The sequence below is a fragment of the Gorilla gorilla genome, chromosome 1 (assembly GCF_029281585.2).
Source record: "Gorilla gorilla gorilla isolate KB3781 chromosome 1, NHGRI_mGorGor1-v2.1_pri, whole genome shotgun sequence".
NCBI lineage: Eukaryota > Metazoa > Chordata > Mammalia > Primates > Hominidae > Gorilla > Gorilla gorilla.
In genome coordinates, this window is record NC_073224.2 from 150,327,306 (window position 1) to 150,350,096 (window position 22,791).

General features: G+C 39.1%; 1 protein-coding gene across 1 annotated transcript in view; it reads right to left on the reverse strand.

Moving 5' to 3' along the window:
• Positions 1-16,969, reverse strand: part of LRRC8C (leucine rich repeat containing 8 VRAC subunit C) — an 83,634-nt gene extending 66,665 nt beyond the window's left edge. Inside the window, exon 1 of the mRNA XM_004026106.5 lies at positions 16,688-16,969. The gene's annotated coding sequence lies outside the window, so the exon portion shown is untranslated. The remainder of the gene's footprint in view (positions 1-16,687) is intronic.
• Positions 16,970-22,791: the final 5,822 nt, after the last annotated feature.

Sequence of the window (22,791 nt, forward strand, 5' to 3'; positions counted from 1 at the left end):
ACTTACAGTGTTCTATATTTTTGGTCAGTGAGTGCTTTGAGTACCTAGGACTCAACTACTAGAATGAGAGCTTCTCATTTGCTTGGAATGCCTCTAAGAATGAAAGTTAAAGGGGTCACAAAAGTTTGTCCTGTGTTTTGAAGAACATCTCATTAAACAAATAAATTCACTTTGAAACGAAGAGAGGAGGGGAAATCTGCCTGGGTGATTTCACAGGTGTGTGACAAGAAAGAGTTAAAGGAAATTTCTGCCAAGTCTGGGTGACAGTGAATTAAAAGAATATCTCTAAATAGACCAAAACAGATAGAATCTACAGCCTGTCAAGATAGTTCCTCCACCACCCTGGGCAAAAGAATAGTGCCTGAAAGAATGTTTCAAGGAAAGGTGTTTTATTTACCTCCAGGAGGTAAAATTACTTCCTTCCAGAGAGAAATTAGCATGACTGTGAAGTTTTTCAAATAGATGGAGTTCACATTTTCTAGACAGAAACTAATAGCAGTTATTTATATCTAGAATAAGAAAATCTTAAAAAAAAAATCTTTTCCTGGACACACAACAAAAGGAGGGGAAAAATGCACAGAAGGAATGTTTGGAGTTAATAGATGACGTACAGGTCACTAGGGATAAGGAACAAGAACAACAAAAATGCAACTAGCTACCCTGTCAGCTTTCAGCAGCTCTTTCCATATTTAACTAGAACTTTTAATCCAAAATGTAAAGAGCTTTACTAGTGCTTTAATAGTACTTTGCAAACAACTATGAATTAATTATATAAAATTTGAAGTTCAATTGATATTCCAGTAATGATTAATGCTTAGACAAATTAGTTTGTTAAACATCATTAAAAAGACAGTTAAATGCCTTAGCATGGATTTTATTTTAGTTAGGGATAGGATGCAAAAATTATACCTCATTTACATCACAATGTCAAACACAGAGTTATCATATTACCCAGAAATTCTATTCCTAGGGGAATATCCACAGGAATTTAAAACAGGTACTCAAATACATATACATGAATGTTCATAAAAGAATGATTTAGAAAAGCTAAAAGGTGAAAACAACCAAAATGCCCATTAACTGATGGATGGATAAACAAAATGTGGTATGTTGAGACTATGAAATATTATTTGACAAAGAAGTGGGGCATTGATATATGCCACAACATTAATGAACCTTAAATATATGCTAAGTGAAAGAAGCTAGTCACAAAAAACACGTATTTTTGATACCACTTACATGAGCTGTCCAGAACAGGCAAATCTATTGTGACAAAAATAGAGTAATGGCTGTGGGAGTAGAGGATGGGGAGCAGGGGTAATAGCTAATGTATAGATGTTACTTTTTGGGGTGATAAAAATGTTTTAAAATTAGATTATGGTGATAGTTACACAATTCTATAATTACGATAAAAGCTATTGAATTGTATACTGTAAACAATTATGTGGTTTGTATATTATATCTCAATAAAGCTGTTAAAAATGTATTTTAGTTTGTGCAATTCATTCATGTATTTTGGTTCACCCTGTCTGTTCTCTGATACAATGTGTATTAAACTAGAAGATATTAACTTCCTTATATTTGTTTCATAGGTCAGATGGTTGGTTATTATTTATACTAAAAATTTAAGACTGTAGATGTACCCAACAACAATGAATTATAACTAGTGTCTGTTCTTTAATGGTTGTAAATTTTAGGCAATGTTGCAGTAATGTTAAATCATGGGATGTTGTATTTCTCTTATAGGCTTTGAATACGAACAGTAATTATTTTAAATGGTAATTTAAATTGTAATTTTAGATAATTAATTTTAAGCAGGGGCTAATATTAAAATTAGGAATTCAATGAATAATCTTTGGCAAAATACTTACACAATAGTTTTAACCTATGTATTAGATTTATAAACATATTTTGTTCTTCATAATATTCAAATAAGACTATAATCTTATTTCATAACATGCTTTATAAAATTAATTTTATTTATTTTTGAGACAGGGTCTTGCTCTGTCACCCAGGTTGGAATGCAGTGTTGCAAACATAGTTCACCACAGCCTCAGTCTCCTGGGCTCAAGCCATCCTCCCGCCTCAGCCTCCAGAGTAGCTGGAACCATAGGCATGAGCCACCATGCCCGGCTAATTTTTTTAATTTTTATTTTTTGTAGAGATGGGTCTCACCATGTTGCCCAGGCTGGTTTTGAACTCCTGCGCTCAAGTGATCCTCCCACTTTAGTAATTTTATTTTAAAAACTAACATTTAACACTAAAAATTGTCACACACCATTGTTTGGCCTGTGTGATTTGTATGAAAAATAACACATTTTGAGATAAAATTAAGTTTTTTGAAGTAGCTAAGTAGGATAGATAACTGGTAACTCAAAATGAAAAATTATTTTTGAGATGGCCTTTTCTAGAAATAAATCTGTAAAGTTATTTACTTACCATATATTGTACCCAGAGAGTAAAAGTTATATATTTTTTCTCACCCAACCCAAATGTGTTCTTTCAGAAGCGGCAAGTCGATTTCATGCTTTTGTGCTGCTTTTTAGTATTTCAAAATACCGAAATGAAACAAGAATAATAAAGATTCCTGGCCTCTAGAGAAATTAAAATTCTAACATTTCTTATGTACTTTCTGATATAGTTATTAGTAAATAAGCTAGGCAATACTATGACCTTCTCAATTCCCTGGGCATCTGCATTCTTATCTGACAACATGTTAAAATGCTGCCTTCCTTTAAGATCATGTTCCTAATTTGGAGCTATATAAAAAGGAGGAGACACTTTGATACCCCATTCCATGTTTGATACATAATAGCATCTAGGTAGCACTGAAGATTTGCTTTGTCTCCTATAATCCAGGATATGGTACTTACAAGAAAGAGAGGCTAGAAATAATTACTTTTAATTGATTTGTTCCTTAATCTTCAATTAGGTCAACAGTAGGCAGTTCTGTTTATTGCACTCACATTATGGGGAAAGCTGTCAGATAAAGATAAATTAACAGGTAAAATATTATTAATGTTATCATGTTATTAAATACCCTTTCAGAGTAAGTAAAATCATATTCATGTTCACATACAAGGGCTGACTGACATGGTGATTGTCAACAGATTTACTGGTAAGATTTTTTGGTAAATTTTACATATCTTCATGTCGATTACAAGTTAGTGTGGCACTTATTATTTTTAGTTGTTGCTTTGTAGATTCTCTAGAATATGGAATCCCAATTTCTAACCACAAAGCTTATAAAGAAAAGTAGTTCTACTTCTTTCTTTTAATCTTTAATTTTTTTCATCCTTATCGCACTGGCCAGCCTCCTGTATAATGCTGAATGGAAGTGATGAGAGAAGATATAATTGCTTAGTTCTGATCTCAAGGGGAAGGCATTCAAAACTTCACCATTAAGTATGATGCTAGCTGTAGGTTATTTTAAAATAAAATGTGTATGAGATTGATAGAAAATCTTTGAAAATCTTTATCATTACTAGATGCTGAAAATATTGAATGCATCTACTGAAATAATAAAGGAGAAAAACCATATGATCATTTAATATGATGAATTACAGTGACTGATTTTTGAATGTTAAACCAACCTTGCATTCTTGGGATTAAATCCCCTTTGAAGTTTTCCTTATGGGAAAGTTTTTGGTTATAAATAAAATTTCTGTCAGGTAATTGTGCTTTTCAAGAAACTTTTTCCCATTTAAGTTGTCAAATGTATTGGCATATAGTTTTCACAATATTTCCTTGCTATCCTTTTAATGTCAGTAGGGTCTGTAGTGATACCCCTCTTCCATTCTTGATATTGGTAATTTGGGTTCTCCATCCCCTACTCCCCCTCACCTCTTTAATGGTTTGGCTAGATTCATTAATCTTTTCAAAGTACCAACATTTGTCTTATTTAATATTTTTCTGTCACTCATCTGATTTCCATTTCATTTATTCTGTTCTTAAATCTAGTATTTCTTTCTATGCTTTTGGGAATCTAATCCAGCTTCTTGTGGTGGAAATTAAGATGATTAATATTAAATGTTTCATAATATAGAATATCAAGTTCTAAGTAACCATATCTATCTATCTATCTATCTATCTATCTATCTATCTATCTATCTAATCATCTTCCTACCAAACTACCTATGCCCTGCTTTAGCTAGCTCATTATTTTTTCCCATTAATTTCAATGCTATATTTTTATCATTCAGTTTGAAATATTTTTAACCTTTCTGAATTTTTCTTTGGCCCATAAGATATGTAGAAGTTTCTTATTTTATTTACAAATATTTGAGGCTCTTCTAAACATCTTATTGTTCCTATTTTCTAATTTAATTCTATTGGGTTCAGAGAAAACACTCTAATATTTCAATAATAATGTTTTGTCCTTTTTTGAGAAAAAACTCACTCATCATCCATATTGTTATACTGTATGACATGTATTTTAATTTTCTCTAGCTGCTTCTATAGTTTTCTCCTTATCTTTGGTTTTCAGTAGTTAGACTGTGGTAATATACCCAGGAATGGTATTGTTGTACTTAACCTGCTTGTGGTATAATGTGCTTTTCAGATTGGTAAGTTGATGTGTTTTCACCATAATTGCGAAGTGTACAGCCATTCTTTCTTCACTTTTTTTCTCTCTTTTTTTCCTCCATTTTTTCCTCTCTTCTCTTTCCAGGACATTCTTATCTTGACATTTTCCCACATGCCATTATGGCTCTGTGCAATTTTTTTTCAATAATTTTCTCTCTATTGTTCAAATTATATTATTTCTATCGATACATGTTCAAATTCTCTACTCTTTACTTTGCTACCTCCAATTGTTGTTAAGCTCATCCAGTGGATTTTTCATTCTGGAATTTCTATTTTACTGTTTTTTATAATTTCCATTTCTTTGCTGAGAGTTCTCATCTGTTAATTCATTATGACTATATTTTCTTTTCACAATACTATAATAGCAGTTTTAAAATTTATTATTTGCTAACTTTAACATTTGGATCATCTTGGAGTTAATTTCTATTGACTGTATTTTGTCTTGATAATGAGTTATATTTCCCGTGCATTTTCAGGCCTACTAGTCTGATTTTATCCTGGATATTCTGGATGACATATTATGGAAGCTCTGTAGTCTACTATTTCCCTTTGAAAAGTACTGATTTTTAGCTTTAGCAGGCCATTGACTCGGTTATACTGAAACTAAACTGTCTTCTCTAAGGTGGGCAGCAGCTAAAATGTCTGCTCAAGCATTTTAGGCTTCCTGCTGCTCAGGGGTTTAGGTTTACATGGAGCCTAACTCCTCTCATGAGCACTTCTGGGGTCAGGCAAAGACTTGATAAGAGTTTATATGCAGATTTGAGGGCAATCTCTTTTATGTGACTTTTTTCCCCCTAGGATTTCCCCTTCACTTTCCAACCACAGAGCAAGGCTCAAACTCTACCTTTGGACTATGTATGACTGCAGTGTCAGGTATGAGAGTTAGTAGCTGTAGACCATATGGACTGGGTACTGGTTTCAGGAGAAAAGTCATAATTCAAATCTCACCCAGTGGAGTCTCTTTCTGTCAAGGATCAGTTCCCCTCCATTTCTACTTGCTTTGGTTGCATTCCCATGCCTTTAAATAGTGGGGTTTTTTCTGGGCACTGTGGCTCACGCCTGTAATCTCAGCACTTTGGGAGGCCACAGCAGGCAGCAAGTGTAGGCAACATGGTAAAACCCTGTCTCTACTAAATATGCAAAACATTAGCCGGGTGCGGTGGCACGTGCCTGTAGTCCCAGCTGCTCAGGAAGCTGAGGTGGGAGAACTGCCTGAGCCTGGGAGGTGAAGGTTGCAGTGGGCCGAGATTGTGCCCCTGCACTCCAGCCTGGGCAATAGAGCGAGACCCTGTCTCAACTAAATAAATCAACTAAATAAAAAATAGTGGGGTTTTATATTTTGGTCAGTTTATAATTGTTATAAACTCAAGAGTTAATTGATACAAAGCTATCCTATCATTGATGTTTTATTTTTTGAAAGGTATTTGATAAGCCCCTGTTTTTCTTCTTAGATTATTATCTCTAACCCTTAATATAGTAGGTTATTTCAGTGCATTTGTAGGTTACCTTTTTTAAAAACTTGAAACAAAAAAATTCTAACTTAAACATCTCTGATTATTGGTTATGCCTATAGCTATATCAAAATTCAAATGTTTGATTGTTATGTTATCAAATAGTACCGTATATGTCAGAAGCCCAGTTTTAGAGGGTGAGGGACTATATTCTTCAGAATACTACACAGCACGAGCACATGCTTTAGAATTCTGGAACTCACAAAATTTCTAGTATTCTATCACTATGAAGGAAAACATCCTGTATGAAATAACAGGAAAAGCTGTGACAATAAACTAGTGAATACCCAGGAGAACCTAAAAATCCTTTCAAAATTGAATTTTAAAGAGGTAAACTTATAAAAACACAACTCATTTTTGTTAATGATCATTTACATAAGCTTTACTTATTCTTACCATACTTAAAAGCAACACAACTTTTTGTATATAACTCCACTATCATGGAATCTACAATTCTCTATAAAATGTGACATAAATAGGTTTGCCTAGTCCACAAAACCATGCAGAATGGTAGTCATTACTATACACATTGAGACACTTTACTGCTCCTGGTAATGTAGCTATTTGTATAGGTTCATTAAGAATATGTCCTCCCAGCTGGACATGGTGGCTTATGCCTGTAACTCCAGCACTTTGTGAGGCAGGGCAGGTGGATCACTTGAGCTCTGGAGTTTGAGAACAGCTTGGGCAACATGATGAAAGCCTGTCTCCACAAAAAATAGCTGGGTGTGGTGGTGTGTGCCTGTGCTTCCAGCTACTCTGGACGGTGAGGTAGAAGGATGGCTTGAGTCTTAGAGGTAGAGGTTGTAGTGAGCCAAGATTGTGCCATTGCACTCTGGCCAGGATGACAGAGCAAGGCCCTGTCTCAAAAACAAACAAACAACAAAAAAGAATAGAATATATCCTCCTTCCTACTGGTATATAATTGAATAAACCTTTTTTTTTTTTTTTTTTTTTGAGACACAGTCTCACTCTGCTACCCAGGTTAGAGTGCAGTGGCGTGATCTCGGCTCACTGCAACCTCCACCTCCCAGGTTCAAGTGATTTTCATGTCTCAGCCTCCTGAGTAGCTGGGATTACAGGCGCGCACCAACACACCCAGTTAATTTTTGTATTTTTTTTTTTTTTTTGAGATGGAGTCTTGCTCTGTCACCCAGGCTGGAGTGCAGTGGCACGATCTCAGCTCACTGCAACCTCCACCTCCCGGGTTTAAGCAATTCTCTGCCTCAGCCTCCCACATAGCTGGGATTACAGGTGCGTGCCACTATGCCTGGCTAATTTTTGTATTTTTAGTAGAGATGGAGTTTCACTATCTTGGGCAGGCTGGTCTTGAACTCCTGACCTCGTGATCCACCCACCTCAGCCTCTCAAAGTGCTGGGATTACAGGCAGGAGCCACTGCACCCAGCCATGAATAAACCTAATTTCTAACATGCTGTGCCCAAAGTGTCACATTTAGAGATAAATTTAGTTTGACATGAAAATCCTATTAAGGTACTAATGCTACACTACATAAATTGTAGCAATGCACAGAACATCCTTCCTGGATACTAGTCTGGTATCTACTCTACGGTCAAAAGAATCTCAACTTTTTAGGCAGTACGGAATATAACTATCTAGCAGGATAAGAATCTGAGGAGGAAAAAAGCGTCCTCAAGAAAATAGGGTTACCACAGTTACAAGTACTAGAGGCAAAAAGTGATGGAGATAAATTAGATACTCCCTGAGTTCTGGCCTTGGAGTAGACAAGCTGAGAGGAAAGTACTATAAAAATTACTTCTAGTGTGAAAGTAGCAATAAAAAACATAACTTCAGGGATTTCACAAAGCTTCCACAAAGATGTTAAGTCATTGGCCTTACTGGTTGTGCAATATCATATGGCAGCAAATGCCTTGATCACACAAAAAGATCGTTTAAACGGATTAATAAGCTCCTCTTGTGGTACATTTTAAAACAAAGCATGCTAAGTAGAACAGAACACAGAAATATAGAAGCCCAGGACCATAAATTATATAAAGTAGATAACACTGAAACTATGTTAGTTTAGATTATGCTTTGAAAATCTTCCCTGGTATAGAAAACCAGTTCAAAGTATTATCAGTGTTTATATAAATAGTGCTTGTAACTGTGACTCTGGATGCAAAGTGTAAATAAAGAAACCTAAAAGTTAATGAGTAGGTAACACATTCAATGACCCTAATGCAAAAATGCAATGAGATGGATAGACTTTTCCTTGACCAAGACAGACCTGTAAAGACTGTCTAAATTGAGAGACTATTAAAAAAAAAAAAGGTTCTAACTTGATCAGGAACAGAACCTATTTGTGAAGTAGAATTCACAATCTCCTTCTATGAAGAAACACATATTCCTAATAATTAAGCAATTTTCTGATTAAGTTTAATAGGGAAACACTTGTTCTTAGAAACCAGCTACCTAGCCATCCAGTTAAATTGTTAGGTGTCAGTGAAAAGTCTAGTGACCTTGAACCCACATTTTTAAAATCTAGGTTAGCTATATCTGACCATTCACTTTTCTTATCAAATGTCCCTAAGAATGAATTTTTGAATCCATCTACCAGAAACATTTTACACGTAAGACAAATAAAATTTTAACACATGCTCAGAAATTATTTGTCCAAAAAGTTTTTCTAACAGTTTAGTAGTTACGCATTTCCATCCCCTTAGGAATAATCTTAATTTTGCTCTAATCTCATGTTGTCTTCCTCCATCTTATATTGTATTCATATATTTGTTCAGCAAATATTTATTAAACATTTGCTTCATGTCATATACTATTCTAAATACTGGAAACTACAGTAACAAATTTAACAAAACAAATATAAATGTAGTATATTTATGTCATTTGCTTGGTTTTATTCAATGTACCACCCTGTACTTTCCTTAAATGAATTTAATTGCTTATCTTCGATTATTTCCTTTCACTTTAATTTTATATATTTTATTTTGCCAAACTCATTTCAAATTCTTGCTTCAAAATCAAGGCACTCTATACACCACAAGTCACTTATATAAATATCACCTGCATGTTTTCTATTATGCCATCCAGATCCTCAGATAAAATTCTAAAACACCCAACTCAGATCCAAACCCTGGACATACCTCCAGCTGCTACTTCCTCAGTTGATAATCACTTTCTGGTCACAGTTATCCACATAGCAGTGCACTAACTAGAAAGTTATGTGTGCTGGACAGTATCTCCTAACTTTACTGATAAGCATATTATACTGAACCTTGCTAATATCAAGAGATAATATAAATTAGCCTGACAATGTTTTGCTAATGAAGCCATTCTCATAGTAATTTCTCTACAGTATTTTCCCAGAAGTTACATTTATAGGATATATCTTTCATATTAAAAAGATATTTGAGCCAGTTTCTAGTTTTCATAAATCTCTAAGATATTTGAAAAAGACTAGTTAGTAATTTTTGTTGATTTTGATAAATTCTTAAAACACATAAGGAGAGGCTGGGTGCGGTGGCTCACGCCTGTAATCCCAGCACTTTGGGAAGCTCAGGTGGGTGGATCATGGGGTCAGGAGTTCAAGCACAGCCTGGCCAAGATGGTAAAACCGTGTCTCTACTAAAAATACAAAAATTGGCTGGGTGCGGCGGCAGGCGCCTGTAATCCCAGCTACTTGGGAGGCTGAGGCAGGAGAATCACTTGAACCCAGGAGGCAGCGGTTGCAGTGAGCTAAGATTGTGCCACTGCACTCTAGCCTGGGCAACACAGCAAGATTCCATCTCAAAAAAAAAATACATAAGGAGAACTGACAAGATGCATGAGTTTTCATATTTTTAGCTTATTTAGTGACTGTTACCTAGGATTTACTTTGATGTCTTAACTCATATTTTATATGCTTACTCCTAACTTATAATTATTTATATACTTTCTCCTAACTTATAATTATTTATATACTTTCTCCTGCTTTTCAATCACATATAGAAATATTTACATGTCTCTTAATGTCCCTATTAAGAAGTATGACTTCTAAGTATACTTTCAAATTTCATCATCAGAATCTAAAATAGTAGAAAAGACAATGGATATACTCCAAATAGGTAAGAAATGTTACTGTAAATTATGTCATTATATATTTATAACATGATTATTTATTGAGCAGCTATGCCCCAGACACTTTGCAAGTGCTGTAGATATATGGCAGTGAACAAGACAGATAGGGCCTCTGCCCTTGTGGCAGTTTCAGTGTAGCTCCAAAAATCAAACAGAGAAAATGTGTGGAAAAACAAATATATTTCTGGAGGTTTGAGGGTAAAGGAAAAGAATATGGTTTAAATAAAAGCTGGAGGAGATGAGGGATGAGTTGTTGTGGGGGAAGGGAGCATGCCAGGCTCCAGATGCTGAAAGCAGCCAATATATAAAGGAGACAAGCTCCTCCAGTCCTCACAGCTGCCATGATAGGCTCATGCTACCTAAAGAACCTGAGCAAGGCACTAAACATGAGAAAGCCAAGAATTTCTTCAGAGGCCCTCTCCTCCCCCCAGATCTACTTGTTGTGAACTGAAATCTCTTAGTTATGGAACGCAGTGTTTCATAATTATAAATACGTAGGCCAGGCGCAGTGGCTCACGCCTGTAATCCCAGCACTTGGGGAGGCTGAGGCAGGTGGATCATGACATCAAGAGATCGAGACCATCCTGGCCAACATGGTGAAACCCTATCTCTACTAAAAAGACAAAAAATTAGCCAGACGTGGTGGCGTGTGCCTGTAGTCCCAGCTACTCCAGAGGCTGAGGCAGGAGAATCGCCTGGACCCAGGAGGCAGAGGTTGCAGTGAGCCAAGATGGCGTCACTGCACTCCAGCCTGGAGACAGAGACAGAGTAAAACTCTGTCTAAAATATAACATAACATAACATAACATAACATAACATAACATAACATAACATAACATAACATAACAAATAATAAGTAAAATAAAAAAATTATAGTTTAAAACATAAATTCTCTAATAGAGACACAACAATTTATACTCATACAATTGATTAGTCAAAAGAATGAATAATACCACAGCATTCCAGCATAACAGAAATATATAAAGGATGTTGAATGTCTGAAGTTTGCGGAGGGCTTCCCTTCCAGGAAATAAAAGGATACAGGTAGGGGAGGCTTTTGAGAGACAACTTTATGAATTTAATAATTTTGTCAATGTAAAATTGGGACTAGAAACCTTACATTTTTACATGTAAATTTCAGTTGAAGGGTCAATAAAGTATGCTTTATTTGCAAAAAAAGTAATTTAATTCCAGAGGATGTGTAAATTAAGGTATTGTATATATTCATATAAAAATTTATAGATATGTTGACTATTTTTCATGTCTTTAAGTTTTATATGGCTCTTTTGTGATTTTAAACATGATATAGAATCATGCTACACCATGTGTTCTCAATGCGGGGGACAATCTTGCCCCTAGGAAAAATTGATTGAGGTGAAGGCGGGGTAACAAAACCTTAAATAATGGTTTGTGATCCACTGAAGAGTAACAGTACATAAACAGATACACAGTGTATCTGTGTTATTACAACTTATGGAGAAAAGGTTCACAGATTGAGGTTAATAATCAAAAAAAGGTTGAGAAATGAAATTAGCTCCACTATGTTCTCTCTAGTGTTTCCGGCCCTTGGATGGATTTTTGTTTTAGACAAACTAATTTCCTTCTTGTTTTACCTTCACAACCTCTTCTGGTATGGAAAGAGCTTTTATTCTCTTGAGTCCTTAGAAAGGTTCTTTAAAGAACATATAGCTCTCCTGGATTTCTTTGACTCAAAATACTTTGGTCATCTGGAACATTTTCAGTTACTTCCCTAAGCTTTAACATATTTTTCTTAAAATTGATTTCTGAATTTTACCAATTCTTCCTTTTCTTTTCTGAATTCTATTTTCTGAACCCGTATCACCTTGTCTCCATCAATTAACATTCGGTTAGATACACCGAATGTTAGACTTAGACTTAGAACCGTATTTTAAAAGAACACCCATCGAATACCAGAAAATGATCCTAAATTCACTCCTCAAATTTGTGATGGTATGTTACACTCCTAAGTAGAGAGTCTAAGGTTTTGTTTGTCTTATGCCTGATATCGGAAAAGAGCTTAGACATTCTCTATCTTGTAATCATCAGGAAAGTTTCAATATATTCCTGCCAAACTATGTATTTCAAACAAAGTTCTGAGATTACACTCTTGTTGCTCTGTGCTGGCCCTGGAGCAAGTGGAAGTCTATTGCCGTGCTAGATGTCCAAGGCGACATTAGTTTCTCTTTCTTGCCCATCTTGACCCCACAGTCTCTTTCCTACTTTTACAGTCCAAGAATGACCAATATCTAGCAGGCCTCAGTCATAAGGTATTATAGTTATGCTTCCTTTATTTTACCTCTTCCATTTTATTTTTCTACCCCTCATATTTATAGTGAGTCATATTTATAGTGGGTCTTCTGCTTGTGCTAATTCTCTCTCCGAAGGCCACTTCTGGTTGTAGCCTCCACACTGTGCCATGATGAGTTTTATTTTCAACGAAAGCAGTCTGAAATCCTCCTTGCTCATTATCTCAACCTCTTCTCTGAGGTAGGTGTTCCTTCCTCTCAAGTAAATTCTATTATTAAAGAATACATTTGAACCATTACCCATCTAAACTACCAAACTACTCAAATACGGTTGACATGCTCGGTATATTTGCAACCTAATGAGGTTATTATATCACCATGGAAGCAATTTATTAATGAAACATAGCTATCTTACATGGTACCTAATGTCCAAGGCTTTGTTTAAGAATGATAGCTTTCCAGCAAATGTAATACCAGTTAAACCAGTGGAGAAGCCTCGGTTGAACAAGTCTCAAGATAACAAAGAAGGTGCCACCAACAATTTGGGTGTCTTTCCTAATTATTGTAAGGATCTCAGAATATCTGATTTGTCTCTCATTCAGGAAATAGAAACCATCTGTGTATTATCCCAAGCAAAAATATAAAGAAATTTTTAAAAAATCCCTGACGTCAAAGAGTTTATAGTCTTTCAAATATATTACCTGGAAAAATAAGAATTTAAAAAAATTTTAAAATAGCTTTAGGAGTGGGCCGGGTGCTGTGCCTCACACCTGTAATCTCAGCACTTTTGGAGGGGTACGTGTTGTCTGAATTATAAGTGAACTGACAAGGATCTGGAGAGAAACAGGCAGGCTCATGAATGAGGTAGCTTTTATGCTGAGCCTTGTAGGAGATGCAGAATTTCAGCTGGTGGAGGCTTGGTCAAGGGTGAGGTGTGTGGTGGGGAGAGACTGGCATTGTCATGGTACCCTGAGTGATATACAAGGCTAAGAGATCAGGAGAGGCAGAAAAAAGGAAAGTACGTTTGCCAAAAAATACAAATTCCGATCCATCGACATATTAGTAAAGTAAAAATAAAATAAAAGAGTAAGAGCAAAGGAAAAACTATAGAATGTGAGTATATGTTTCTGACTCAAGACAACAAAAAAGGATGTGATTCAAAAGTTAAAGATGCTAAGAATCAGATTAGACCTTTGTATAATTACATAAAGAGTGAATCACTGATAGCAATGACTAATCACTACGTGCATGTAAAATATACATAAAGTGAAATACAGCAGAAATTTCTACCAGTGCTAGGATACACTGGTGTTAATCCTTACTGAGCACCTACTAGGTGACAAGAGCTGTCCTTTACATGCACTATTACAAGTAATCTGCACAGTGATCCAGCTAGGGAGGCTTTATTAACCCCATTATACAAGAGGAAACCAGGGTTCAAAGAAGTTGAATAATCTGACCTCATTTGCACTCCTACTGCGTGGTAGAGTCCGAATTTGACAGCAGCTTTTTCTGGAGGCCATTCTCTTTACCCCATGCCAAACCAGAACGATTTATAGTTCAAAAGGAATCAAGTAGATTCAAGGATACCTCCATGGTTATGTAACCCTCATTCGTTGTAATATGCTTTTATGAGTGATCTGGAACTGGAGATACAGTCAACACTCCAGAAATGAAGTATAAAATCTTGGGAGTGTGTTACAGCCCATGAGACCATCATTGTCATGTCAGTGATAATAGCTGATTGGCAGGAGTAAATTGTCCATACGGTTAAGCTCTGGATCAGTCGTTTAAGAGAAATCAGTGGCAAGAACATGGGTTTTAGAAACAGATGGCCTTGATTCAAAATTGGAATTCTGTTATATGGAAAACGCTGGGCAGAAAACTTTACAATCTCTGTTTCCTCATATAGTCACTATGGTGAGTTAACAACAAATTTATATAGAAAAAATAAATAAGCAGCTTTGGATAATAAAAAAAAAGTATATCATTAAGACTAATGAGGCTTGGCTTCGTTCAGGCACTAACTTAGCTGTATAGTCTTCAGCCAAATCAGAAACTCTGAACTTCCTTCTTATGTAAAATGTGGATGGCACCATCTACCTTAGGGGTTCATTGTAAGAACCTGAGATAATGTGTATTAGGTATCTAGCATGCAGCTAGATTATGTTATAGCAATGTACCATATTAGATCATTAACACAATTCTTGGCAAAATAAATATAGTTTCCACCTCATTTCATTTTAAACTTAGGCTCGCTCTATTATAATGTCATAGGTGACTATAACTTAATAATACTATACAGTATTAAAAAATCATAACAATTTGGTAAAAATTGAACACTTGGGAGTTAAACATATTTCTAACTTTGTATTGTTTTTTAAAAGATAAACTTCATGGAAATAAAGTGCAACATTTTCATTCATTTATCTTACAGCTCCTAATGCATTATTTTCACTAAAAGCATTCCCTTTTAAAAACACATTTCATTAAAGTGCTTAATCTGAGAAATAATAGATTAGTACTATTAATAAAGGCTTGATTTTATTAATAAGAAAATTGTTAAATATGCTTGGTATCTCTGATACAATTGTTGGGTTGATGGGTCCTGTCTGTGGCCAATCTATTATGTGAACCATGGCAAATATCCATCTTTGCAAAACTGCCCTACATCCCCCTCAAAGGAAACAAACTGACCCCAAGACAGAACTTAATCACTCCAGAGTAAAGCAAACCAATTATAGCCTTGACCTTCCCTGTTAAAGCAAGTCACAAGAAATGCAAATATCCTAGACTAGAGCTGTATACATTTAATGTTTGTTTACACACTCAACACATTGTTTATGAATTGAGCGAGTTTTGTGCAGCTCAGATTACGTTTTGGGTTTTCAACAAATTATTTAAAAATAAACAGAATTTATAAATGTATAAAAATTATTGGCTCTGGCGATTTTGCAGCATTGTGCTAACCAAGAGAACTACTCCACTTTTACTCCTTTTTCGTCTAAATGGCATCTTAATGACCTACCCACGCTGAAGCCTCATCCATGCTTTGGGAAACCATCACATACCTGTCGGGAAATGTGAGTGTTGGTTAAGGCTACGTTTCTCACACTACCGCGAAAGATGTATGTGACTTAAATACGGCTGCGATTTCCTTTACCTATTCCTTCCTTCAAAGGCTGCTTTAAATGGAGGTAATTCAAGCCTCCCCGCGCCAAACACCGGCACTCCAACAAAGATGGATTGGTTCTTATTTTTTACTTTGAGGATGGGAACCTGAAAATGTTTCCTAACGTTTGCTGAGGCTTTAACATGTTTAAGGAATTTGAAACCAAGGGAAGTTTAGCCGTAACACTCTGAAATATCCGCATTAGGATGCGGGCTAGGTGTCCGGCTATTGCAAAACTACGGAGGATGCGAGGTTTGGAAGAAACTGTTTGGACTTTGCTGTATACCGGGCAGGCGTGGGGGTTGGGGAGGGAAGAACCGGCTGAGGGAGAAAAGAAAGGCATTCGTGTCCACAGAACACATCTAAGGCTCCTGAGTTGCTAACTCCATCCCTAATCATCTCATTGGTGGGAACCAGCTGGAAAGGGAACGATCAGCTAGCCTAGGCGTGGGATGAAGGCAGCGGTTTTGGCCTCAACCGCTGGCCTAAACACCTGGCTTCTGGGGACCGCCCGATCAAGCTGAACCCCTTCCCTCCTGTCCTGCAGGTGAGCACACGGTGCTCTCACGTTTCTTCGAGAAACCTTCCAATTCCTTTCCCTGCCCAAAAGTGCTAACTTCAAGGGTTCGGAGGTGGCAGGGGGGTGATAGACCGGAAAGGACTGGCCCCGGGGTCTCAGATTTTCGAGGTAGGAAAGAACAACGATCGCCCCGGCCACGGACGCATTTTCCCTCGCGGACCGCCCCCCCACCCCCGCGCCCAGTCCGCAGGACCTGCCGCTGCGGCGCGGCGTTGGGCGCCAGGCTGAGATCCTCGCGCGGCCGCTCGGGCTAGCGTGGATTGGGTGGGGTAGGGGTTGGCGGGCTCCTGAGCCGCAGTAGCGGAAGGTTCCCAGCCACCACACGCCGGGCGGGCAACCACATTCTGTCTGTCTGAGAGCCGGGGGGAGGTAGGGACGCGAGTGAGGCGGGGCGAGTCCCGGTCCGGCGCGCCCAGCGGACCGAGCGGGTGGCCCTCTGCGGGCTGCCCCTCTCCATCCCTCCGCGGATCCCCCGCCCTTACCTCCGGGCGCGAGAGTGTCGACTGGAGAAGGTGCTAGGGAGCGGCGAGCTGCCTGGGGGTCGGGCTCAGCGGCTGCCAGGGACGGCGGGGTCGCTGCTCATGGCTTGTCGCGCCCGAGCACTGCGGCCGCGGCCACGGCGGCGCCTTCCTCCTAGTTCTCTTCGCGGGCTTCCAGCCGGGACGCAGCTAACGCCCCAGCCCCGCAAGCCCTCCTCCCCTCCGCCTCCCCGGCCGCGGACGGAGCCGCCTCCAGCGCCGCCCCGCACGCAGCCCGGCTAGCGGCAGCCAGCGCCGCCCAGCGCCCGGCCCCGGGGTCGCCACCGCCCGCCGAGTCGACTCCGCGGTGCCAGCCCCGCTGTGACGCAAGCCGCGCCGCCCGGGAACTTCCTCCCCTGCAGAGACCACCTCGCTCCCGGGACTCGCCAGCGAGGGATGCCGCCGGCCGCCGGGGGCCTTCTCCAGGACCAGGAGAGAAATCCTCTCTCCGCTTCACGACGCGGCCACTCCCACCCCTGAGACGCCCACCTGGCGGACTCTGAGGGAGGATTCGGCTGCGTCTAATACCACCTCCACCCCTCATCCCTCACAATGCGCGGAAAACCACAGGCGGCTGTGCGCGCAGCGTCGGCTCAGCCACAGCAGCTCCTCCCCTGGGTAAGTTAGAGGGGAGCAGCCACCACTAAAAATAGCCCTTCTGGGAACCCCTCCGAAGGCCGGGGTCAGGATGAAGATAACCCCTCCACAGGAGAAGCGAAGGCCTCCTAAGAGAAGGGTGGGGAGGGGACGGTGGGATACAATGAGGAAGATGGAGAAGGAGAAAAGCAAAACCCAATATCCTTGGATCATGAAGCCCTTGAGCCCCTTGACAACCAAGTCTCCTTTCAGGCCGGAATCCCCAACTGCACCGCCCCTGCAAGACGGGCTAAGGGGCAGATTCCAGGGCGACTCAGTTGGAATGCCCCGCCTACAGCTCCCGCATAAAGGAGTTGACGGTGCACAGCAAAACCACCTGTTGTTTAACGAGTATGGAGGGAGGGGTTCTCTCTCATTGATTGATCTGAACCGTGCTTTTCTTCTCCCCATTTTCCCACCCAATTTCAGGATGAAAAAGCACTCTGACATCTTGAAAGCTGGCAGCTCTCTGTTTGGAAAATCTCTGCCTAGTGAAAAAATGTACCGACAAGATTACTAAGTAACACAGTCTTCTGGGAATGCCTTATCAATGCCAGCTATTTGAAGAGCACCCAAAGTCAAACTAGTGCTCCGCGCTGGCAGTCTGGAAAAGGCAGATGTATGTGAGTAGAGAAACTGATAGACAACTAGTTGCTTGCCAGTTGGCCTGTTTTCATGCTACAAGCCTTCAGAAAGCAGTCGCCTCCTTTTACCACGTTTCTATTTCTAAACCAAAATGAAAAGGACGTTTGTTCAAAAGATATTCTCTTGGGCTTTACATTGCTTTCCCCCTGCTCACTCAGCAAAATCCTACACTTTTTTTCCAATTCCAGTGCTGCTGTTGGGTGTCCTTCCCAGAAGACAACCTTAAATTCTCTTAGGCCTTAGGAGCTGAATCTAACACCAGTCTTAATTAGCCTACAGCAAGACAAAAATTTAGGTCGCGGCTTACCTCCTAGTCAGCAGATGGGAAAAATTCCTAGAGAGTCTCTGGGAAAAAGGCAAAGGCTAACTTTAGCAGTTTGCTAGAAAAAAAAAAAAAAATTCAAGTACCTTGTAAGTCACCAGGGTAGATGCAGCAATACTCTCTAAGGTAGCTTTACCTCTTCAATTCTCTTACCTTACCTGAATTTAAACACAGTGAGGCAAGTACCAAGGTCACAACCCTCCTGTGGAGGGCCTTATTCTGCAAGGGCTCTCTGACATACTTCTATCTTTGTACCGTTGGCAGCTGACCACAAGCTTAGGCATCCCTGAAATGCTCCCTTGCTACCCAGTGTCAAGGAATCATTGAACCTTAGACTTTGTACTCAGGTGAACCAGGATTAAATCCCTATTCTTCCAGTTTAAACTTAGGAAATTTACTGTTCTTTTTATCTGCCCCCTCCCCCCCACCCACATCCCCTTATCATCCCTATAGGTATAGTACTACAGGGTGCTGTGAGAATTAGCTAATATGCTCAAAGCACTAAGAACAGTGCCAATCACTTTGTAAGTAGTCAGTAAATGCGAGCTACTATTGTACTTAACTACTCTTCATTGAAAGAAAAGAACCAGGAATAGCAAAAAGGTTTGGAAACCTGGGATCTGAATCCCCTGCAAGTTGAGTCCACCCCAAGTTGCTTTATTGCAATACATTTGGCTACTCTTGTGTCTGCCTTCTAATTGGATCAACTGGGTAGTTCTTCACGTGTAGGCAGGTGATTCACATGCACATTAATGCTTGAAAGCCACTAGTCTAAAAACTATGCTACACTGGTTAGTTCACCTTTTCTTATTTTGTAGCATGTAAACCTTAAATCTAGTGATCTCACCTCAGTCCACCTAATTCACATTAACATCCACACTTAGCAAGCTCTCTGTAAAGGACTGGTAGAATTAGCAATCAGTCAACTTGAGTGAGGGTCTTAAAGAAGTACAAGGCTTATTCTCCGACTTCAGGGTGTTCATAGTTCATGGGAATCATGCATACACACAAACCAGAATAAACCATTTTGAAGCAAATGTGCTTGAAGTTCAGCACATCTCCAGGAAGGAGAGGGTACTGTGAGCTAGATGAACTGGGTGCACAGACTCTGTCTTGGCCTTTCACTTTATACCCAATTCTTTAGGCTAAATTTTGACATTCTAATTGGACTTCCAGAGTTAGTAGTTCCCACACTAAAGACTATGTAATTACAAGTTAACCATGTACAGGTTGGTGGTAGAAGCAGAAGTAGATATTTCTGGGCTGTGCAGGGCTGTGGTAAGGGATTTGGAATGAAACAGGTCTGGGCTTAAATCTTGTATCTCTAGCTATGAACTTCAGTTTCCTTATCCGTCTATTGGAATATAACTACCTTTTAGGGTTGTGGTGAGACTTAGAATATCTGTAACCCCTCTAGTGGGTTGTATGGTAACAGCAATTATGTTACATTGTTGTTTTGTTGTTAGCTGTAAGAAAACTCAGGCTGGGCTGAGTTGTTCCTTGAAGGCGTAATTAATTAATTTTTTCTGAGACAGAGTCTCATTCTGTGTGATCTCACTGACTGCAACCTCCGCCTTCCAGGTTCAAGCAATTCTCCTTGCCTCATCCTCCTGACTAGCTGGGATTACAGGTGCCCGCCACCACGCCCAGCTAATTTTTGTATTTATTTATTTTTTTTAGTAGAGATTGGTTTTCACCATGTTGGCCAGGCTGGTCTCAAACTCCTGACCTCAGGTGATCCACCCGCCTTGGCCTCCCAAAGTGCTGGGATTATAGGCATGAGCCACCACGCCTGGCCTGAAGGCATAATTTAAAAGTCACCTTCTCTATGAAGCCTCCACAGGTTCTAGGCAAGTATAACTCTTCCTTCCTTGTGTGACCACAGCACTTAACCATGGCATGCTCTCATTTGTCTCTTTACATGCCTCTTCACTACAGAGTCTGGGAGCCTCTCCAGGGCAGGGCTGTATCTTGATTCACTTTTATGTCCATTATCAATACCCTGCACAGGACCTGATATTAAATATTGAAATAATGAGTTTTTAAGTGTTTCAGTTTCTTGTATTGGTTCTGACTTTCAGTATAACTCTTATTATACTACAGGCTCTAAAACCTGAACCCTTTAGCTCATAAATAATTCATACTAAATTTATGTATTATGTATATGTATCTGCTTAAACCTTGATGATGTCAATGCTGGGATTGTTCTTTCAGACCAACCTGCTATTCTTGTTTTGTTTTGCATTTGATTTCAGTTGATCCCACCTGGTAAGAGTGCAAGTAAAATCTACATTCTAAACCAAAACCACCAGCAGGATTTTACGCTGCATTCTCTGTCCACCGTGTGCACATCTGCTCCCCATACCATTTCTGAGCTTTGTGGGAAGAGGCTGAACTAAAAGAAAACGTTGTTGTTTTAAGTTTCAGTTGTTTAGACTGTTTCAACCATTAGCACTTTCTGAATTAATACCTGCAAGATAAATGCTACCTTTAGCAACAGTTTTGAAATCCTTGACTCTGTGCCATTAAAAATGCTAGACAGGGAAAAATAAAACCTTCCCTAGAAAATTCTTTTGCCCAGAAAGTTGCCTGAGAGGTAATGTCAAATGTGGACTTGACCCCAAAATGGCAGTTGAATTTGTACCAGAGGAGACGGTGGTCTATTGGGGCTAAAAATGACACCCCAAAATGAAGGAATAAAAAGCAGCCTCAGAAGCAAAGTCTCTGTCTAGCTTTCTCCTGCCCTCCTGTCTCTCACCCTCTTATTCTCCCTTGAAGCAAGCCATAGAAACTGGAATCCTTCTTCCCCGAGGTGGGTCATATAAACCAGAACCTTTTCCCCAAAACCAGCCTTAGAGCCTAAAAATTTTACTCTAATCTTCTCCCTCCCTTCCCTTTCTCTTTCTTGCTAACTGCTGGCCATAAAGAAATTAAGACCCTCATTCCAGGGGGGTCCTACCCCATACCTGGGAGGAAGGAATGTCATACCGAAAGGCCAAGAAGAAATCTGAACAGACAGGCCTTTCTGGATTTCCCCCATTCAGCCTATTAGCACTGGATCATACCCCTTTTGTCCAATCATATTTCTACACAGCTTTCCATACTTCATTGAACCCAAGCATAAAAATGGGCCAAGAGCAGGTGGCTCATACCTATAACCCCAGCATTCTGGGAGGCCGAGGTGCAACATCACTTGGGCCCAGAAGTTACAGGTTACAGTGAGCTATGATCAGGACATTGCACTCCAGCCTGAGCTACAGAGTGAGACCCTAAATCAAAAATAATAATAAAGGAATAGTTGCCCCTATATCTTGGGGTCTTCATTCTGAAGGCTCCTGTGTCACATAAAACTATGATCAAATAAATTTGTTATGCTTTTCTCTTGTTAATTTGCCTTTGTTAGAGAGGTGTCAACTGTTACTCTTATGATAGGAAGGAAAGGAATCACCCCTTTCTGCTCCCTACAGTACCAAGGACCTAAAAATAGGATTCTATAAAACTTGGAATCAGATTCTTCTAAAACAAACCTTATTTATTTTACCACCCCAAGACAGAATTGTTTGATTCCACTAACTTGTGAAATTTTCTTTGGAAATAGTAAAGAATAAACACTTATGAGGTACACGTTATGTGCTAAATGCAGGTTGAATATCTGTTACCCAAATTCCTTGGGACCAGAAGTGTTCTGGATTTCAGATTTTGAATATTTGCACTATACTTACTTACCAGTTGAGCATACCAAATTCAAAAGTCTAAAATGCTCCAATGAGAATTTCCTATGAGCCTCATGTCAGTGTTCAGAAAATTTGGAGCACCTCAGATTTGGGATGCTCAATGTGTACTAGCTTTATATGCATTGTCTCATTTATTCACCATAGCTATCCATTACACAGGCAGTATTATTTTCTCATATTGACAGATGAGAAAACAGAGGCCCATTGTAATCCAGTAGCTAGCCGAAGGTCACATAATCAGTGAGTAGAAGAGTTGGGATTTGGGCCTAGGCAAGTCAATTTCAGGGTTCTCATGCTTACTCACTACTTAATCCTATAGGAAAGGAGTATTTATTTTTAAATGGAACCCATCAGTTATTTCAATAAGGTTAATAATGTACTTTTTCAGTATTTAAAAATTGCATTGATTTGTGCTTTTTCCACTAGTGTACTCATATCCCATATGTGCCTTCATGAGCTGGTTTTACAGCTTACTCTTTAATTGAAAAGCACTTTACGACTGAAAGCAAACTTCTTAATGAAAGATCATAATGTGTCCGTAGCTCCGAGTTAAGGCAACATGAACTATAACCAGACAGAGAGTCTCATTCTTAGAATCATTGTTCAGATGGGTCGATAGATAAGTAACTTTCACATGAGAAATATTATTATATTATGATATAATAAGAAATATATATATATAGGTCAATGTCTATGATTCCTGGCTTACAGCTTCTAAAACTCTTGTAATT